Consider the following 18,895-nt stretch of genomic DNA (forward strand, 5'->3'; position numbering starts at 1 on the left):
ACTCAAATGACCCGAATGCAAATACCATGAACAAGTGATCCTAAAATGTGGATCTAAGCAAGATGAGACCACAGTAGCACCAACAACTATACTACCTTGCAAAAAATAGAGGCCATTATGCAACTCTCCCTTAATCACCACAAAAGTTCCCTTACTGACTCTCAAAACTCCGCATTCAGCAAAATACCTATAACCTTGTGAATCGAGAGTCCCTAAAGAAACACGACTTTTCTTATATGGCAGATGTCTAACATCAATCAAAGTCATAACTCTACCATCAAACATCTTAATTTTGACTGTTCCAACACTAGCAACTCTACAGGACATATTACTCCCCATAAAGACAAAACCCTCTTCAATAGACTGGTAGTCAATAAACCAATCTCTCTTAGGACACATATGTTGAGAACTTCCAGAATTAAGAATCCAAGAATTGCCTACGCAATCAGCAGACATAGATAAGACATAATTATCATCTTTAAAATACTCAACAATATTAGCTTACGCTTCTTCACTAGTTTCCTTATTTCCCTTGAGCTTTGGGCAATCAACTTTTCAATGCCCTCGTTGGCGACAATAGTTGCAGTTGTCTTTTCTATTTTTAGACTTTCCTCTAATTTTGTTTTTGCCTTTTTCAATTCCTCTACCTGTAGTGACCAAGAAAATTCCAGAATTTCAATAATGTAATTCATGTATTTAAGTCAAGGATTTTCCTGGAAAATCATTATACTGTGTACATTTTGTGATTGAAGGATTTATGGAATTAACATCTGCATTCCTAAATTCCGTAGCAGATTTCACGTTAAGTTCACATTTTTCCGATTAAGTAAATTCGATCGATAAATTCTCACCATGCTTTAAAACGGAAGAATTTCCAGTACAGATACAGTTTGAGAATCTTAATTTTAAGAATCTCCCAGCACAGTATAAACTAGCATCCATTACCCGTATACAGGAGAAAATATCTGTCAGTATAATTTTGGACAGTTTTTATGAGTAACTTAAGGGAATGGACAAAAGTACAAGGGGTAGGTTAGTGTGTGTGATTTGATGTGATGTGATGAGAAAGGTGAATAGGACTCATGATTAGTTTTTTTCTCCTTTTTCTCTTCACTTGGCCGGCCATACTTAGGGATTTATAGCCAAAATTTTTGGTTAAATGTTGAGTGTGCTAGAGGATTGATGTTATAGTAGTGATTGAAAGGAAATCATGACATTTTCTTCCTTCACTCTTTCTCTCACATTGGCTGGCCATCTTCAAGGGATTTTAAGCAAGATTTTGTTTGGTTAAGTAGACTAAAGGATGTAATAACCTAGTGGTCTATAAATAGAACCAATGTTATCTAAGCCTAACTTTTGCTTTATCTTACTTCCTTCTCCATATCCAAAACCGGTTCTCCAAAGCTCCAACCTTCAAGTTTTCTAAACTTTTCCCTCGCCAAAACCAAGCCATCCCTTACCTCACACTCACTCAAAAGTTTTCATAAATCTCACCACAAATCCTAGTTTAAGTTGAAGGAGAAAAGGAGGAGTCAAGACAAGCATTTCTCCAAGGGTAAAAACTCTAAGATTCTCTCTTTTTCATGTTTTAGTAAAGTTGGAAATGTAGAAATATTCTTCTCAAATTTCCTTATCCTCTTCTAGTTTCAAGCTATTAACGAATCTTAGAGGAGATCAAAGGCTTTCAGGAGAGAGAACTCTTTAAAGGTAAGATTCTTAAACTCTTCTCCATTATTTTTCTAGCCAACCTTAAGCACGAATTCATGATGTAATTTGTGGTTCATGAGGAGATAAGTGTAATAAGGGTGTGTGAGTTTTATGGTAGTTTTGTGAGTTTTGAAGTTAGTTTGATGTGGTATGTTTATGCTTGATCTAAGTTGCTTATTTTCGGATTAGAGGAAAATTTTTCCGGTGACTTTGATCGCTAAAATGAGGACCGTAGAGTGAGATTTTTTAATGTTTCAAAGCTTGAACTTATAGCCCTGGATGTTTTGAACATTTTTTATTACTATGACAAAACCTAATTTTAACTCTAAAACAAGTTTGAAGCCATTTTGCAAAAACGGACAAGCTGTCCAACACAGTTTCAAAAAAAAAAAACTGGCAGCTACTGGTTCAACCAAACGGGAACCTTAGAGGCTGAATCTCGATTTTTCACAAAAGTGACAATTTTAGATTTTGACAAGATGAAGAAATTTCATGAAGAAAAGATTTTCAAAATCTGATCCTAAGAGGTACTAAAACACAGATTCCCAAAACGGCATAGTTTTTGACTAAAACAGTTTCAGGAAAAACAACAGCTATGGTTTTCAGCCAAACGAGGCCTTTGGAGGCTAAATTTCAACTTTCACCAAAATGACAATTTTAGATCTCGATGAGATGAGGAATTTTCGCGAAGAACAAAATTTTGAAATCCGACTCTAAGATATAGTAAAACGCAGATTTCAGAAACTGCACAGTTTTTAACAAGACAAAACTAAAATAGTGTCGGTTTCAACAAAAAGTTATAAAAGAACCTGAGATAGAATTCCAGTAAAATACAATGATATTAAACCTTATTTTAATGAAAGTATTCATAAAGGAAGTTTTCAAGGAAAAATGTTTTCTTTAAAGAACATAGTGGTTTACCGAGCGAATTATCCCGACGGGCACCTACGAGCCCAATACGATAGGTCCGTAGAATTTTGAAGATTTAGTGTGGGTCCAACGCCCACATTAGTTTAAGAGACTCCGTTGGAGTATAAATTTCAGCAGCATAAAAGTTAGAATGCCATGTATAAGTCCTAGGCCGAATTGGGCCTTAATATCATAGCAAGGGAAATTAAGGAAAATAAGATTTTGAGAATTTAATAAATTAATCTTTATTATCCTTTAGTAAAGGAAAGGAATATATGCCTTATGGAAAGGGTTAGATTTTCCTTCATAAGTTGCTAAAATAGAATAGCAAATAACAGTTAATCTCACACTCTTAATGGGTGTTCATTTTCAGAAGAAAGCAAGAGACTAGGCTGATAGGCGAAAAAGGGATTCCAGCCTTGAAAATCAAGTAAGTAAGAATCTCGCCTACAATATAAATAGATTTTAAAGTAAACAATACACATGAACTATATATGTTTGAGTACATTTAATGTTATGAATGCTATGCTATGTTATACTACATACACTTAGGCAGTTAAGCAGTACACCCGAATTATGTGTTCGAGTACATGATATAGTATGCTATGCTAGGTCATATTGCATACACCTTAATAAGTCAAGAGGAACTTATAAGAATGATCTCAGTTGAGTGTCGTACCAGCCTCCACAAGGGAGGTAACTCAAGCTCCGCAAGGGAGAAAAGAAAAAAAAATAATGTCCTTCGCAAGGGAGGCATTCAGTTCAGTTATAATCACAGTGTCGTGGGGGACCTTGCAAACCCTCACGTCCCGATGATTTGGCGCAAGTGGTACGAGCACTTGGGCCCAAAAAACAAGATAAGATAAGATAAGATAATAAGATTCTGATAAGACATCATAATTAAGCATAATTGGCTCATGTATATTTATTCATGTGAACTTACAGTTATTTTGTGAGAGGTAGTTCCTACTTGCTGAGCAAAAGCTCATTATAGAATGTTTATACTGTAGGTAAGCAACCAGAATATAATGCCTGATGGACTGCCGGCGAGTGGACGAACGATGTGGGGCTCGGGATATGGATACCGCTCACAAATATTTCCACAATCAGATTTATGTTATAAATAGTTTTGTTAATTATGATTCTGAAACATATATGTTAAGGTTTGAATATTTTAATTAAGAAATCAATTTCGTATCTTATGTTTATTATAAGACCCTTAAAAAAAAATGTTCCGTAAATTTTAAAAAATTTCAGTAAGTACAAGTTAAAAAGTTAGTTATAGTGCCGGCCTCATAGGAGGGTCGTTACACTACCTCTAACAACCAATGCACCTGATTGATTTTCATCCCAATTTTCAAGCACTTTTTTCTTCAGTTCTTTAGAATTCAAAGACACCTTAACATCTTTTAAAGAAATAGTGTCTCTACCATATAACATAGTATCTACAAAGTGCTCATACAAACAAGGTAAAGAACACAACAAAACTAATGCACGATCCTCATCATCAATTTTCACATCAATATTCTTCAAATCCAGAATAATTCTATTAAATTCATCAAGATGACTTTGAATAGATGTACCTTCTGACATGCGAAGAGTGTACAATTGTTGTTTCAGATAGAGCCGATTGGTGAGAGACTTAGTCATATACAGACTTTTAAGCTTAAGCCACAACCCAACAGTAGTAGTCTCGTCAATAACCTCGCGCAACCCCTCGTCTGCCAATGACAATTGAATAGCACTATGTGCCCTTTCTAAGAGGTCTTCTTTTGCGTCATCTGACAACGTTGCCGGTAAAGCCTCCTTACTGTTTAGCGCCTTAAGCAACCCTTGCTGAACTAATAGGGCTCGCATCTTGACACGCCAAAGACTTAAATCATTCTTCCCGTCGAATTTTACAATTTCATACTTTGTCGTCATTGTGGAGATCATAAATCCCAAAATAATTTGACAAATAAATCAAAGCTCTGATACCAGTTGTTGTGCCAAACATTACATTAAACGGATTCAAAACAAATATGAATAACAGAAAAATAAAGAGACAAAAAGATTTAACGTGGTTTGACTTTTGACCTACGTCCACGAACAGAAATGGTGAAGAAATTCCACTATAACTAAAAAAGATTATATAAGTCTATCAAAAATCTCTCACCACCTAAATTTTAAATACACCTAAAATCTCTCAACCTAAAAACAAAAATACCAAATATCAAATAATTTAATTCTCTAACTAAATCTCACTAAAAAATAAATGAGAGAAAATTGTGTATATGGAAATAACTAACACGGTCGTAAGGCGGCATATATATATGCTACTCCCAAAAAAAAACAAGCGGCAGCCCTTAATGAGAGACATGGGCCTTGGGCCCAATACCAAATTAACATGTGGGCTTAATTTGAAGCCACTCCCAACAAAAGTGTACTAGTTTAACTAACTGAATAATTTGGGATTTAGCTGACAGCCTGAGCTAGCTAGTTAGGGATATTTATAACCTTCATAATTTACTGATCACGATATATGGGATTTACTTTTCAATTTCGAACTCCTATTTCGTTATCACAGCTAAACAACACTTGTATGATTATTCATGCTATTCCTATTCAATCTTTTTTTTTCCTGAGCACAAATATGAAAACAAGACAAACACGTCAACATGTAAATTTTTTTTTGAAAGGGTATATATGTAAAATATGTGTTGAGTTCATGTAAATTGGATCTAGAATGTTCAAAAATGAGGTCTTTTGATAAAACATATCTCAAAATTCAGAAAACCTTCATGTTGGATCACTAAAAATCAATAGATTAATAAACGGAAGCGTACTTAAATTCATGACAATAAATTACTCTCTAGAGTCATATGATATTTCTTCCAAAATAATACGTTTTCCTAGAAAATCGTTTAACTTTCTCACTGCTCTCTCTAATGATGGGATGCGAGAAAGAATAGAATGTCACACGTGATATGAGGACCAAACCACTATATATAAATAATTTCCTTGTTATTTTTTGATACGTTTATTTCAACCTATCATAAAAATAGAAATTATCCGTAATTCTCTACACATTAAAGACCCGCACTCTATTAGATACATTAAAGTCCAAATTATCCAAATTTTAGCAAATCACTTTTAAATAGCTAAACTTTATATGACAAATAATAACACATAATTATTCACATATAAATCCATTGTTGAATTAATGATCAAACAGTCTTTGCTAATCATGTTCAAAAATTAGGTTGTGATAGATGAAAGTATATTTAGAATTAAAATACTAACACGTGGTGCGTTTGAATAGGGAATGTGCCATAGGCCACTACCACCCTGGGAGCTAGAGATTTTTGAGTCTCTAGGGATTAAGAATTTTCCCAATCCTAGTGGTATACCAAAAGCTATCAATAGACCCTTGAAAGTGTTCACTTGCGTAGATCTTTTTGTGATCTTACCTTTTGATAATTTAGAGTTCGTTTGGTTCATAAATTTAAATAAAAAAATTTAAATATAAATTTAAATTTTGTTAAAAAAAATATTGTAATAAAAAGATTTAAATAATAGTTTAAACGTATAAAATAAACACGTGATAAGAAAATTATAGTTAGGATTAATTGAAAGGTGAATTGATAAATTTAAGCAAAATTTAACCCGTGCCTGGATACGAATTAATTCAAAAAGGGAACAACAACAAGAAACATCGATCATTTAAAAACGTTTAATCATAACAAAGTTGTTTTGCCAAACAAATACGAACAAATTTATTCGATAAACAATTATATTATATAGCAACATGAGATACCGAGAATAATATCCTTAAGTAAGACAAATTATTAAGCAAGAGTTTAGAGGCTCTAATATTTAAGTGTTTGATAAGCCTTGGCTTCCTAGGAAAACCTAAAATGAAGAGTTATATAGATATGCTATTTGAAGGGAACGAATTTCTGATGTGGGGGAACTTATCTCACAAACTCTTTGGCCAGTGGTTAGGGACTTATTTCTGATTGTATTATCCTTAAATTTAAAAAAAAAAAAAAAAACTAATCTAACATTGAATATAATATTACAGGGCTAAAAATTATGTTAAATCAATATAGCAAAAGAGAGACAGTTTTTGAATAAATACAAAATGTTAGCACTATAATCTCACAATACATAAAAGAGCCAAACTCTTTTATATTAGGATGCCACGTAGCAGTCTCTTCACTTAGCTCTTTTTTTTTTTTTTTTTCTTTTTTACCTTTTTTTCTTCAATTTTTTGTGATTTTATTTTTTACATTTTAATTTGCTGTGTGTTTTCAAAAACTAATAATACATAAAAGAGTCATAGCTTTTTTTTATTGGGCTGTCACATGACAGTCTCTCCACTTAGCTCATTTTGTTATCTTTGTTTATTTTTTATTTTTTTGATCTTCCTTTTCTATTAATTTTTTAACATATTTTTGTGTTTCTAAAAAGTACGTTGTTCCTCACTTTACTCTTATGAGAGTAATTTTTTCAGGGAGAATGTAGTAAATAGTAGATTTTTTAAACTAAATTAAGTAAATAACATATTTTAAAAGTATTTAAAATAAATAGTAGTTTATGTAGTAAACGAATCATTTACCATGTAAATGGTTCATTTACAGCAAATAAAAACATTGTAAGAACATTTTTTTCACCTATATTTTCTTCTTACGATTGGTGAAAAGAATTTTTCCCATGTAAATAAATATTTTTGTACAACGTAAGTTATTTTTTATCATTCGCAAATGAATCATTTATGTTTAACTTCTAAACGAGCCTCCACGTCACTAACTCCGGTTTTGGGGCGTGACAACGTATAAGAAAAAATAATTTTAATTTGAATTAAAACGAAAAAATTATGATATTTTTAAACTTGAAGTTCAAGAGAGAAATAACCAAAAATAATTGTGTTTGAACTGTTGTCAACAATCCGGATTGTAAATTTTTATGGAGTTAATCGTAGTTGATAATTTGAATGGTCCCTATTTATTTATTAAACAAATACTAATTTGAACCTTTAAACACAATTCAAATTGAATTGCTTGGCTTTCAAAAAAAAAAAAAAAGAAAAGAATTGAACGATTTGGTTCAAATAGTACTTCAACCAAACATGGGGAACATTTTTTATAGCAAAAAATTATCTTCCACCAATCTAGTACATGTTCTACCTTAATCCTTTTTATAGTTGCATTTCTATTGGAAAAGGAAAAAAAATGGTGACCGTCGAGAAAGTACACAAGGCTCAACGCGCCAAGGGCCGCCGCCACTGTCATGGTGATCGGGGACAGCAACTCCACCCACTGTATCGACCAAAGTCCTTTAGATTAATACTTCCGCATCAGTACTAACAGTGAACACAAAACTCAGCTCAAGGAGAAATTCAAGCGCATGTGTGAATATTCTTTTTCTTCGTTCTTTCTTTCTTGTTTTTGTGTTTTCTAATTAGTTGTCATAGGTTCTAGCAAAGCACTACAACAAAAAAGGTTATTAGCGACGATATTTGTTGTTGCTAAAATTACAGTATTAGTGACGACATGTCGTCGCTTACAAGAGAACAAAATTTTTGAATGACTTGTCGTCGCATTCCATATTTGTGACGACACGTCGTTGCACAAACTTTATATAATTACGACGATATGTCATCGCTAAAATGGAACTCCATATTAGCGACGACATGTTGTCGCTAATAACCATTGGCGCAAAAACCAATCTGTTGCCAACAATTTTGGCGCCAGTTTGTACATTATTTGCGATGACATGTCATCGTAAATATGAATGGTTACAGCTGACATTGACGTGCCCAAAAAGAGGCAGGAAATTTGGCGCTTTTCCGCGAATAGGTCTAGATATTTCTTTATTTTTTGTGATGACAATACAAAACGTTGTCGCAAAAAACGGTTCTAGAAAATTCTTTTCAGAACGACTTTTTTACGACGACGCGTGTCATCACAAAAAAAGGTTTCAGAAAATTCTATCAAGGACGACTGTCTTTTACGACGACACGTGTCGTCACAAATAACTGGAAATTAAATTTTTCCCAAAAAAAGGGCGGAAACTTTGGCGGTTTCCTGAAAATTATTTGCGACGACATTGTTAAAGTGTCGTCACAAAAAATGAGCCAGGGTATATTCCTCAAGAATGTTCTCAAAAATATTAATGAGGTGAAGAAGAACGCCGTTGTTTTAACATTAATTGTGACGACGATTTAATGTTTTTTGCGATGACATTATGTCGTCGTAAAAAATGGTCTATATAAACGCGATGCCAGACCTCGTTCCGCCATTTTTTCCAGTGAGCTCTCAGTTTTCTTGCTTCCTCTCCATCCAAAACCGCCCCATTCCATCCAAAACTTTCGAAAAAAGCTTAAATACTTCATTCTCTCTTCAAATCATTCATTTGTACGGAAAAATAATGCGAAAAAAACCAAAAAAATGGCATTTTTTCCTCGCCGTCACCGCCCCTTAATCCGGTCATCGCCGCCCATTTTCTGGCCGCTGTCACCCTCCCACTTTGCTGCCTTACCATTCTCCAACCCCCGGTATTTGTGAGTTTGGATTTTGTGAGTTAATATTTTAATATTTTGTTAATTTATTTTGGTATTTTTGTTATGGTTTATAATTTTGTTTTAGATTTTAGATATAGTTTGTGGTTTTGAATTTAGAATTGTGAATTTTAAATTAGAATTGAAATTGAAATATTTGATAATTAGATTAAAATTTGTATAAAATTTGTTTAATGATTATTATGTGATAATTAAAAAATTAGATAAAAATTTTAATTAAGATTATATTAATACTAAAATAATTAAATAAACTAATGTTAAGTACTTATTATAAAATAATTTGTATTAATTTTCATAAAATTTGATAAAACTTTATAAATTTTTCGTAGTGGAGATACCAATGGACAAAAGTTGGATACATTTAAGGAACCGGTTGTCTGATGAGTACTGGGATGGGTTATATACTTTTATTGAGGTTGGAAAGAATTATGCAAATGAACTTGGGGGTATTAGTTGTTTGTGTATGAAGTGTAGAAATCATGAGATGTATCCACCCGAAACAGTGAAAGCGCACATACATCGATGTGGTTTTCATACAAGTTACACCACATGGATTCACCATGGTGAAGTACGACCTGCTGCTGTAGTTGTCAGTGAATCTGTTGACGAGATGTTTACAGTGCTAAATGATGTGGCTGGGATTAGTGATGATCATGAGACAATGGGTGAGACAGAAATAGTTATAGAAGATATGCATTACGATGAATTTAGATATCTCTTTTCTGAGCTACAAGTCGGATTGTATCCGGGTTGCACTAAGTATTCATCGTTGAATTTTTTTATTGAAATTAATGCGTCTAAAAGTGTTGTACAAGTGACCTAATGAATGCATGGATGAAATATTGAAACCTACTGAGAGATGCACTTCCCGAAGGGAACAAGTTACCTACATCGCATTACGAGGCGAAGAAGTTATTGAGTAAATTGGGTCTGAGCTATGAGGCAATTCATGTGTGTAAGTATGATTGTGCTTTGTTTTGGAAGCAGAACGCTACTTTGCAGTCTTGTCCAGTATGTACTACAAGTTGTTGGAAGAGCAAAAAGGGAAAAAATGTTCTGTGGAAAGTACTCCGATATTTCCCTTTGAAGGATCAGTTGAAGCGTCTATATGCTTCCCATCACACCACTAAGGAAATGACATGGGACGTGCGGGGCATTCGAGGGATGAAGACTTAATGTGTCATCCAGTTGATGGTACAAAGTGGAAAGATTTTGATGAAAAACATCCACAATTTGTACATGAACCGAGAAATGTTCGATTAGGATTAGCTACTGATGGTTTCAACCCATTCGGGAATATGAGTCTATCATACAGTATGTGGCCTGTTATTGTGACTGCATATAATTTACCCCTGTGGCTATGTATGAAGGACCCATATAAGATGTTGACGTTATTGATTCCTGGTCGTAATGCTCCTGGGAAAGATATTGATGTGTTCTTAAGGTCCCTTATAGATGAGATAAAGGAGTTGTGGGATGAAGGGGTTGTTGTTCGTGATGCTGCTATGAATACATCGTTTTAGATGCGGGCTATGTTGCTGATGACAGTTAACGACTTTCCTGCGCGTAGTAGTTTATCTGGTTGGAGTGGTCAAGGGTACTTTGCGTGTCCCAATTGCAACGATGCAACTCCATCGAAGCGAATTACCAGTAAATTTTGCTTTGTTGGGCATAGACAATGGCTTCCTATGAGTCATAGGATGAGGACTAACAAAAAGGTTGATAGTAAGGTTGATCAACACCCTCCCCCGCCTCAGAAATTCGTTAAGCAAATATTGACTCAATTAAAAAGGGTGGAAACTCGATTGCCAGGTAAACATGAAAAATTTGGCGGTAAGAAGCGAAAGAGACAGCCAGCAGAGCTTAATTGCATGAAGAAGAGTATCTTTTGGGAGTTGCCTTACTGGACCTCATTACCGCTATGTTATAACTTAGATGTCATGCATATCGAGAAGAATGTGTGTGATAGATGGAAACAATAAACTTACTAGGTTAAAATCACACGATTGTCATGACATACTGTCGCGATTGTTGCCAACAGCGATTTGACCATTTATGAAGAAAGAAATTGTCGATGCAATCACCGAATTAAGCAACTTCTTCCAGTTGATATGTTCTAGGACATTACGGAGGAGTGATTTAGAGAGAGCCCAATAGGATATTATTGTTATTTTATGTAAGTTAGAAATAATTTTCCCTCCAGCCTTTTTTGATGTAATGGTTCATTTAGTAATGCACTTGCCAGAAGAAGCCATTCGCAGAGGACTTGTTCATTTGTGGTGGATGTATCCTTTCGAACGATTCCTTGGTTCATTAAAAAAATATGTGAGGAATCGGGCAAGATTGGAGGGTTCGATTCTCGAGGCTTATATTGTCAACGAAGCACTGACTTTTTGTTCAATGTATCTAAGTGGCATTGAGACAAGATTTAACAGACTTGAGAGAAATTGGGTAGACGACACATATGGTAGTGTGAAGAAAATATATGTTTTTCAGCATAAGAGAGAGATTCAGCAGCGCCTGCTGGTATAAATTATTCAACTTTATTATTTTTTAATTTAATCTAAATTTCAATATAATAAAATCATTTAACATGTTTGTATTGTATTACAGGAATGGTTTAACCTCGATTATGACCGCGACGATCGATAGTATACTTAGCTTTGTGGTCGACATGGAGGCTATAAAATGTTATAAATATTGGAAAAGTGAGCTCCATGACTACTTCAAAGATTTTGGGGGTTCACAAAATGACAGTTAGGGCCCAGCCTGCTAAAAATATCAGGAATCCAGCTCACTGGGATCGTTGCCGTGATAGATTCATGTCCAACAAGTTTTAGGTAATTGAATCTATTTTATATGTTGTTTTTATAAAATATATAATAAAGGTTAATTTACTAACGCTGAATGTAATCATAAATAGAAAAAGTTAGGGATCAATAAACTTAATCGTAGCAACCAAAAGTGGTCGGCTATCGTACTCCCAACATCGCGATAAGAAAGTAAGTATTTGTTAATAATTTATTCCATATAAATGTTAATTTGATAATCGATTACACTATATTTATATACATTTAAACTACTATACAGTCTACCATAGGGACTCAACAGCCGATGTCCGTCATCGATAACTGGGGGGACATGTATCATCTTGGAGATACTTGGGTTAATCCCCAAGCTGAGCAGACTTTTGTAAGTATACTCGTAATATTTAATTATATTTTTCTTATAACATTTGTAACATCGAATGGAGGGCGAAAGAGAAACGCAGATCAAGACACAATCTGCTACTCTGGATCCTCCACCGCAGGAATAGTTAATGAGGAGGATATTATGGAGCAGTTTCTGGGCACCCGCAGAGGACACAAGATTGGAGTGGGTCGCACACTCCCACAAAAAATTTATCGAGGGGATGTGTCGTCATCTGGCTCACGCTCGGCAAGATCTTCTACGTCACGTTCTGACCCACATGTAGAAGAATACTTATAACGGACTTACTAGCAAAACCTCAAGCTGTACGAGAGCATTAGAATGATGCAGGATTTCATCACTCAAATGCACCCCAACATGACTTTCCCAGCAATTACTCCTCTTGAGCCGTATGTCCGTCCACCTCATCCGCCTCCGAATCCTTCTGATGATAACAACGATAATTCTAGCGATGCTGCTAATTTAAGAGATTAGAGTATTATTAATATAACAATTTGTACTTCCGCACATTTCTACTATAATTACATTTTTTACTTTTTACCATAATAATTTTTATTTATATATTTATTATTTATTTATTTTTATTTAATTTTTATTTATATTTAATATCATGAATTATATTTATTATAATTATTAAAATGAGAAAAAATAAATAAAATATTAAAATATTATTTGCGACGACAAATATCGTCGCAACAAATATATGCCACGTCAGCTACAACTGCGTCTTTTGCGGCGACTTAATTCAAAAAATGTCGTCGCAAATAATGAATGCCATGTTTTCTTACCAATGTAACTGACGAAATAATAGTAGTGACTCATTTGCGATGATTGTTGTCGCAAATATAATTGTGGCGACCCATTGTCGTCACAAAAATTATTTTTGCGACGAAACAGTTGTAGCAATAGGTTTACGACGACAAGTGATTGCAAAAAATGTATTTGCGGCGACTGTGTTTTTTACAACGACTTTTTGTCATCGCTAATAACCCTATTTCTCGTAGTGAAAGTCGGACTCTACAAATATCGTGAGTTCGTTTGTTACGTTAATTTTTTGGCGACTAGTCCTCTTTTTTCCTTATATAATATATATATATAGGAATTGTCTCTGGTCAGGAACCTAGAAAGTGCCTGACCGGAATGACAGTTGTATATTTTTACATAAATCATGCATATTTATATATAAATCGTGTATATTTACATGTAAAGTCGTGTATGTTAAGTTATAAGAAACAATAATATATATTAATCCTCAAAACATGTATTTTTTATAGCAATTAGTGAACACATGGCATGAAAATATGTATATTAGCTGTTTTGTTGTATTTCATGTTAAATATACACGAATTACATGTAAATATACACAATTTACATGTAAATATACATAATTTATGTAAAAATATACAACTGTCGTTCTGGTCAGGCACTTTCCAAGTGCTTGACTAGAGACCTTACCTATATATATATATATATATATATATAAATACTGATATTCGAAATTCAAAAGATGGTATGGATAAATAAGATTAATTTTGGAATCCGATTATGCAAACGGACCATGTAACAACAGTCATCGTGTACCAAATAGGGCATCAATATATTTGCATACCTAAAAATGAATGTTTATTTATTATTTTTTTCAAACTAAAAATGATTAGAAATGAATGTGGCATAACATATTTCATTATATGGTATAAAGAGAAATGACTTCATTTGGGTGGGTTTTTTTTTTTGTTTAAAAAAAAACAAGTGATACCCCATCTCCTCTAATTAACATTTCTTATTAAACAAAGTCATACTATGTTATGTTACTAACGCTCCTTTTTACGTTTCTGCCCTCAATTTTGCAAGTGAGAAATCTATGATCAAGAAGCGTTGCATGTACTTGAATGACGAGATTCGACAAGAAAACACTAACTTTTGTGCCTACATGGCACTCTCATTGGATGCTAGGCAAGGTATGGTGGTAGTACGTAGAGGTACCTAAATTAGGCAAAGAGGCTGCCACAAAAGCCATCAACGAATGGGGTCAACCCAAATAAAAAAAAAATCACCCACTTGGTCTTCTGCACCACTAGTGAAGTGGAGATGCCCGGGCCTGACTGTCAACTCGCTAAGCTATTGGGTCTTTGCCCTACCAACAAGGTTGTTTCTTTGGTGGCACGGTGCTCCGTCTTGTGAAGTACCTTGCGGAGAACAACTAGGGACCTCATACCTTTGCTATATGCTTCGAAATCATGGCTGTGACGTTTCGTGGGCCTTGCGACATCCACCTTGATAGTCTTGTGGGCCAAGCCCTATTTGGCGATGGCACGGCTTCTATGGTCATTGGGTAAAATCTTAGAGGAAAACGTACCACCGGTGCAGGTGTCATGACCGGTAAATTTATCAAAAAAAATTATTGTATAAGATAAAATTTAATAGAATTCTCTGTACTACAAATATGAATACTTTTATGATAAGTATTTGTTGATATTAATATTGAATAGCAAATGATAAGCTAAAGACCAAAAGTTCCCGAACTATGATGCAGTTACCGAATTTTGGACTCTAATCAAAAAAGAGGTACGGAATGTTGTGTTATTCCCACAAGCGGGCAAACACATGAATGTTAAGATTAAGAAATGAAAAAGAATTGAAAAACATCAATTCTAGGGTTTTAGAAACAATCAGAATGAAGAATAGACGAAAAAGGTGTTCGGAAGGCCGAACTGAGAAAATTAAGGTTTTCGACCGATTACGGTTGACCAAGTTAAAATTTGTTGACCAAGAGTCGACCAATAGGTCACTCTTAAAAAGTTAGTCAAGGTTGAGTAAAGTTGACTAAGTTGACCAACTGTTTGAAAAACGCAGATAAAACGCGCACCATATAGAAATTTAACTGATCCGAAATAAGATAATTATTAAAAATGAATAGTTGAGATTTAAGGTAATTAAATGATTGAGGGATGAGATTAGGACACATGGTAAGGGAAGGAATGGCCGGCCAACCTTAGGAGAGAAGCAAAGAAGATATTTTCATTTTTTTACAAAAAAGACCCTAGAAAATGTCAAAATTTCACTTAAGTCCCTCATCACTTATGACCGGTTTTATAAGGCGGAAAAACACAAACCAAGCATTCATTTTTCATGCAAGAAAACCAGTGAGCACTCAGCCAAAGAGAGAAGAGAAAAAAAAATTTTCCCAAAGTGAGAAAAACAAATTCTAATCGAAATCGGTAAAAACCCACCATTGATTTGTGTCACCATAGCTCTCTCTTCATTCTTCTAAAGTAAAATTTTAATTTTTCTCCTCATTATCTACTGTAACTGTACGTCCATGAAAAGTAGAAACCATGGAAAAAAGTTAGTTAGGAATGATAGTTTGCTTATGGATAGTAAGGAGTAACAACCGGAAAAATTAAGCAAAGTTAATTTTGTTAATTGTGTTATATTAGTGTGCCTAATATTATTTTTCTTAATTAATCATATTGTTAAAAATTTTATTATCATTAAAATTCCACCCTAGAAATTTTTTTTAGAAATTTTAACTACCTTCAGTTTTAAAATTCCACCCTAGAAGTTTTAAAAATACACTTATTTTCCCTTTTTCCTCTAAATATTCCTTAATATATTTTTACCGTTTTTCTTTTTCTTTTTCTTTATTTCTTTTTCCTTTTCTCTCTCTGCTTTTCTCTCTTTTCTTTTCTTTGCTTTTCTTTCCTTCCCGTGGACTCCCACTCTCCTCTCCTCTCTCTCTCTCTCTCTCTCTCTCTCTCTCTCTCTCTCTTCTTTTTCTCTTCTTTCTCCCCTTTGTTTTGCTCCCCGCCGGCCTCCCTCTCTCTCTTTTCTCTCAACTGCCAGCCACCCACTCTCTCATCGGTTTCTCTCTCTCTCTCTCCCTTGCTCTTTCTTTCCCTCACCTCTTTCTCTCTCTTGGTTGCTCTTGTCAAAGCAGGAAAGAAAGAAGAAAGAAAAAAAAAAAAGAGAAACAAAGGGAGCAAGACTCCTCAATAAATTTGAGGTAAGATTTCTTGAAAACCCCACTCTTGGATTTGAATTTCTAACTTGAGAAAGTGTGATTTTGGTTAGATTTGATGAATTTTGGTTAGGATTTAGATTGGAACAAATTGTGGTTGAACTTCGGTTAAATTTGGGGGTTTTTAGTTATTGAACTTGTTGAAGTGTTTGGAAACTAGTTTTAGTGATTTCCTGAGAATTTTTTTGCAACTGAACTCAAAATGCTTGTTTGGGTATTTTCCTTATTGTTGTTGCAGTGCTGCAGAAATGCTTTATTTGAACTAAATTTCAATTGGAAACCAAATTCAATGTTTGAGTTCTGATTCTCAAAGAATTCCAAATTAAATTATAAAATAGGTTGTAAACCTTGGATTTGAGTCAAGGCACACTAATAGGAAGCAATTGTACATAATTGAACTAGAATATTTTTAGAGGTGAGAATCAAGTACTAAATCAATGTTTTGATGATGAAGCTACCAGCACGATCAAGCCAAGAGCTTCAAGAATAGATGGTAAGACAACGTGAAGTTATCCGTAGACTAAATTACCAAGAGGTAGGATATTCTTGTCCATATCCTTGATAGCCTTGTTTTAATTGTTATTGGATCTATGAAAATGTTTTAAAGACAAAACATGTTTAAACGACAATGATTTTGAGATAATAGCATGACTTATGCTATTAAACCATCATTGTGTTAAATGAGGTTTTGAGAAATATATATATATATATATATGTATATTTTCTTGAAATGAGATATTTTAAGAAATGGTAAAATGCATGATGGCCTAGAGATCGGGATATGGAGGTCGTATTCTTGGGGGCAAGTCCCTTAACCCGTACAGGCCACCTCTTAAGGGGTGGTGATATTACGGCTTTGCGATATTTTCATTTTCTGCTACTGCTACTATGTAAGTAATTCCTTTCTTTATAGGATGATCGGTTCCGGATGATAAGTTCGGACCGTGATCACTTTCAATTTAATAAATATTTTATGAAATTATATCCTATTGGGCCTTCCGCTCACTCTTTATCTCATTTTTAATGTTTTAAACCCCTCCCAAGCGATGCCAGAACCAATGCCGAATGGATAGTGGTTACCGGGGTTGCGAAGATGTGCTGATCAAGTGAAGAAAGTGAAGTCTCTTCCATCCTTGTGGTATATTCTAAGGCATGTAATAATTTATGGACATGTAATCTTAAATATTCCTAGACCGTGGTTGATGTCAACACTTATTTTGTTTTTTTTTCATGTATGCTAAATATGTGGGAAATGCTGAAATGAGCTCAAAGGCTTGGATTTAACTTATTTTAATATGGTGTTGTGAAATCCCCACTAGTTTTCTTAAAACCTAATTTCTTTCAAATTGTGGGGTTTGTTTGGAAATTTCTAATTATTTTTATTGTTTATTGTTGGAAAATTAATGGCATCGAGTGCGCAGCAGAATTTAAAAAATTTTCATCAACGTCAAAGCCAAACAAGAACATGTTCATGATGCTATATAACATAAATACTAAAGATCTAAAACATACCTTTTGAGATTTCAGGAAACTGCACGTCTGACAGATCTAAGCGTTCCAAACAACAACCGGAAGAGCCTCAACCAACTGGTCTTCTTTGCTATTCTCGTTTCCACAATTGGTGTGCGGGTGGGCACACGTCGTTTAATCTCCTCTAGGTATTCTTGATCTCCTTCCAATCACAAGAGAGCCAAAGAAAAAATTGTTCTTGAGAATTAAACAATTTTTCCTCTCAGGAATCTTTTATCAATAGCCTCCAAAAAGTCTCTCAAGTGATCTCATGAGTAATGTGACTTAATAGGCTATTTATAGTGTTTTGGAAGTCATACTTCCGTTACAATTAGGTTTCCTAAAGTTCTAATCACATCCAGAGTCGATTTTCCCACGTCAGCATGCATTTTACGTTACAACTGGTCGACCGGTGACAGAGACGTTATAACTCACCGGTCAACCTGTCTTCACTAACCGGTCGACCGGACCGGTCGACCTGTGACCGGTCGACCTGTCTGCACTGACGAAAGTTGTTTTTCCTAGTTTTCCAATACGGGAAACTTGCATAGAGCCTCAGTTTTGATTCAAACAACCCAATAGAGAAATTGCATGATCAAAACAGTCATATAATAGTCTTCCTATATTAAACAACTCTTAAAACAATAATTCAACCAATTTATCTAGAATTAATTTATCAATTAATTCACTCGATAAATCACCCATGAATTAACTTTGAACATCTTTTACGGAAATAGCACAAGTTACCAATGTGTAGGAAATACGCCGTATCGTTACAGGAAATTATGTGAGCTAGCAAAGGGACCCGATGGACATATATAAATCAAGCTCCTATAATCACAAAGCTACTTGTAAACCAACAAGTCCATCTCATGATTATAAAACTCTAGCGCTATTCCACTAAAAGCCTAGAGCTGCACTCTCGATTTATATAGCGTATTTACAAAGCTCTGATTAGCTCTAGTCCATGACTCAATATA

At 34.3% G+C, this 18,895-nt stretch overlaps 1 pseudogene; it reads left to right on the forward strand.

Annotated features, from left to right (window-relative positions):
* Positions 1-7,829: 7,829 nt before the first annotated feature.
* Positions 7,830-14,724, forward strand: LOC112092115 (annotated as a pseudogene).
* The last annotated feature ends 4,171 nt before the right edge of the window (positions 14,725-18,895 follow it).

The sequence above is a fragment of the Morus notabilis genome, unplaced genomic scaffold (assembly GCF_000414095.1).
Source record: "Morus notabilis unplaced genomic scaffold, ASM41409v2 Scaffold508, whole genome shotgun sequence".
Classification (NCBI taxonomy): Eukaryota; Viridiplantae; Streptophyta; class Magnoliopsida; order Rosales; family Moraceae; genus Morus; species Morus notabilis.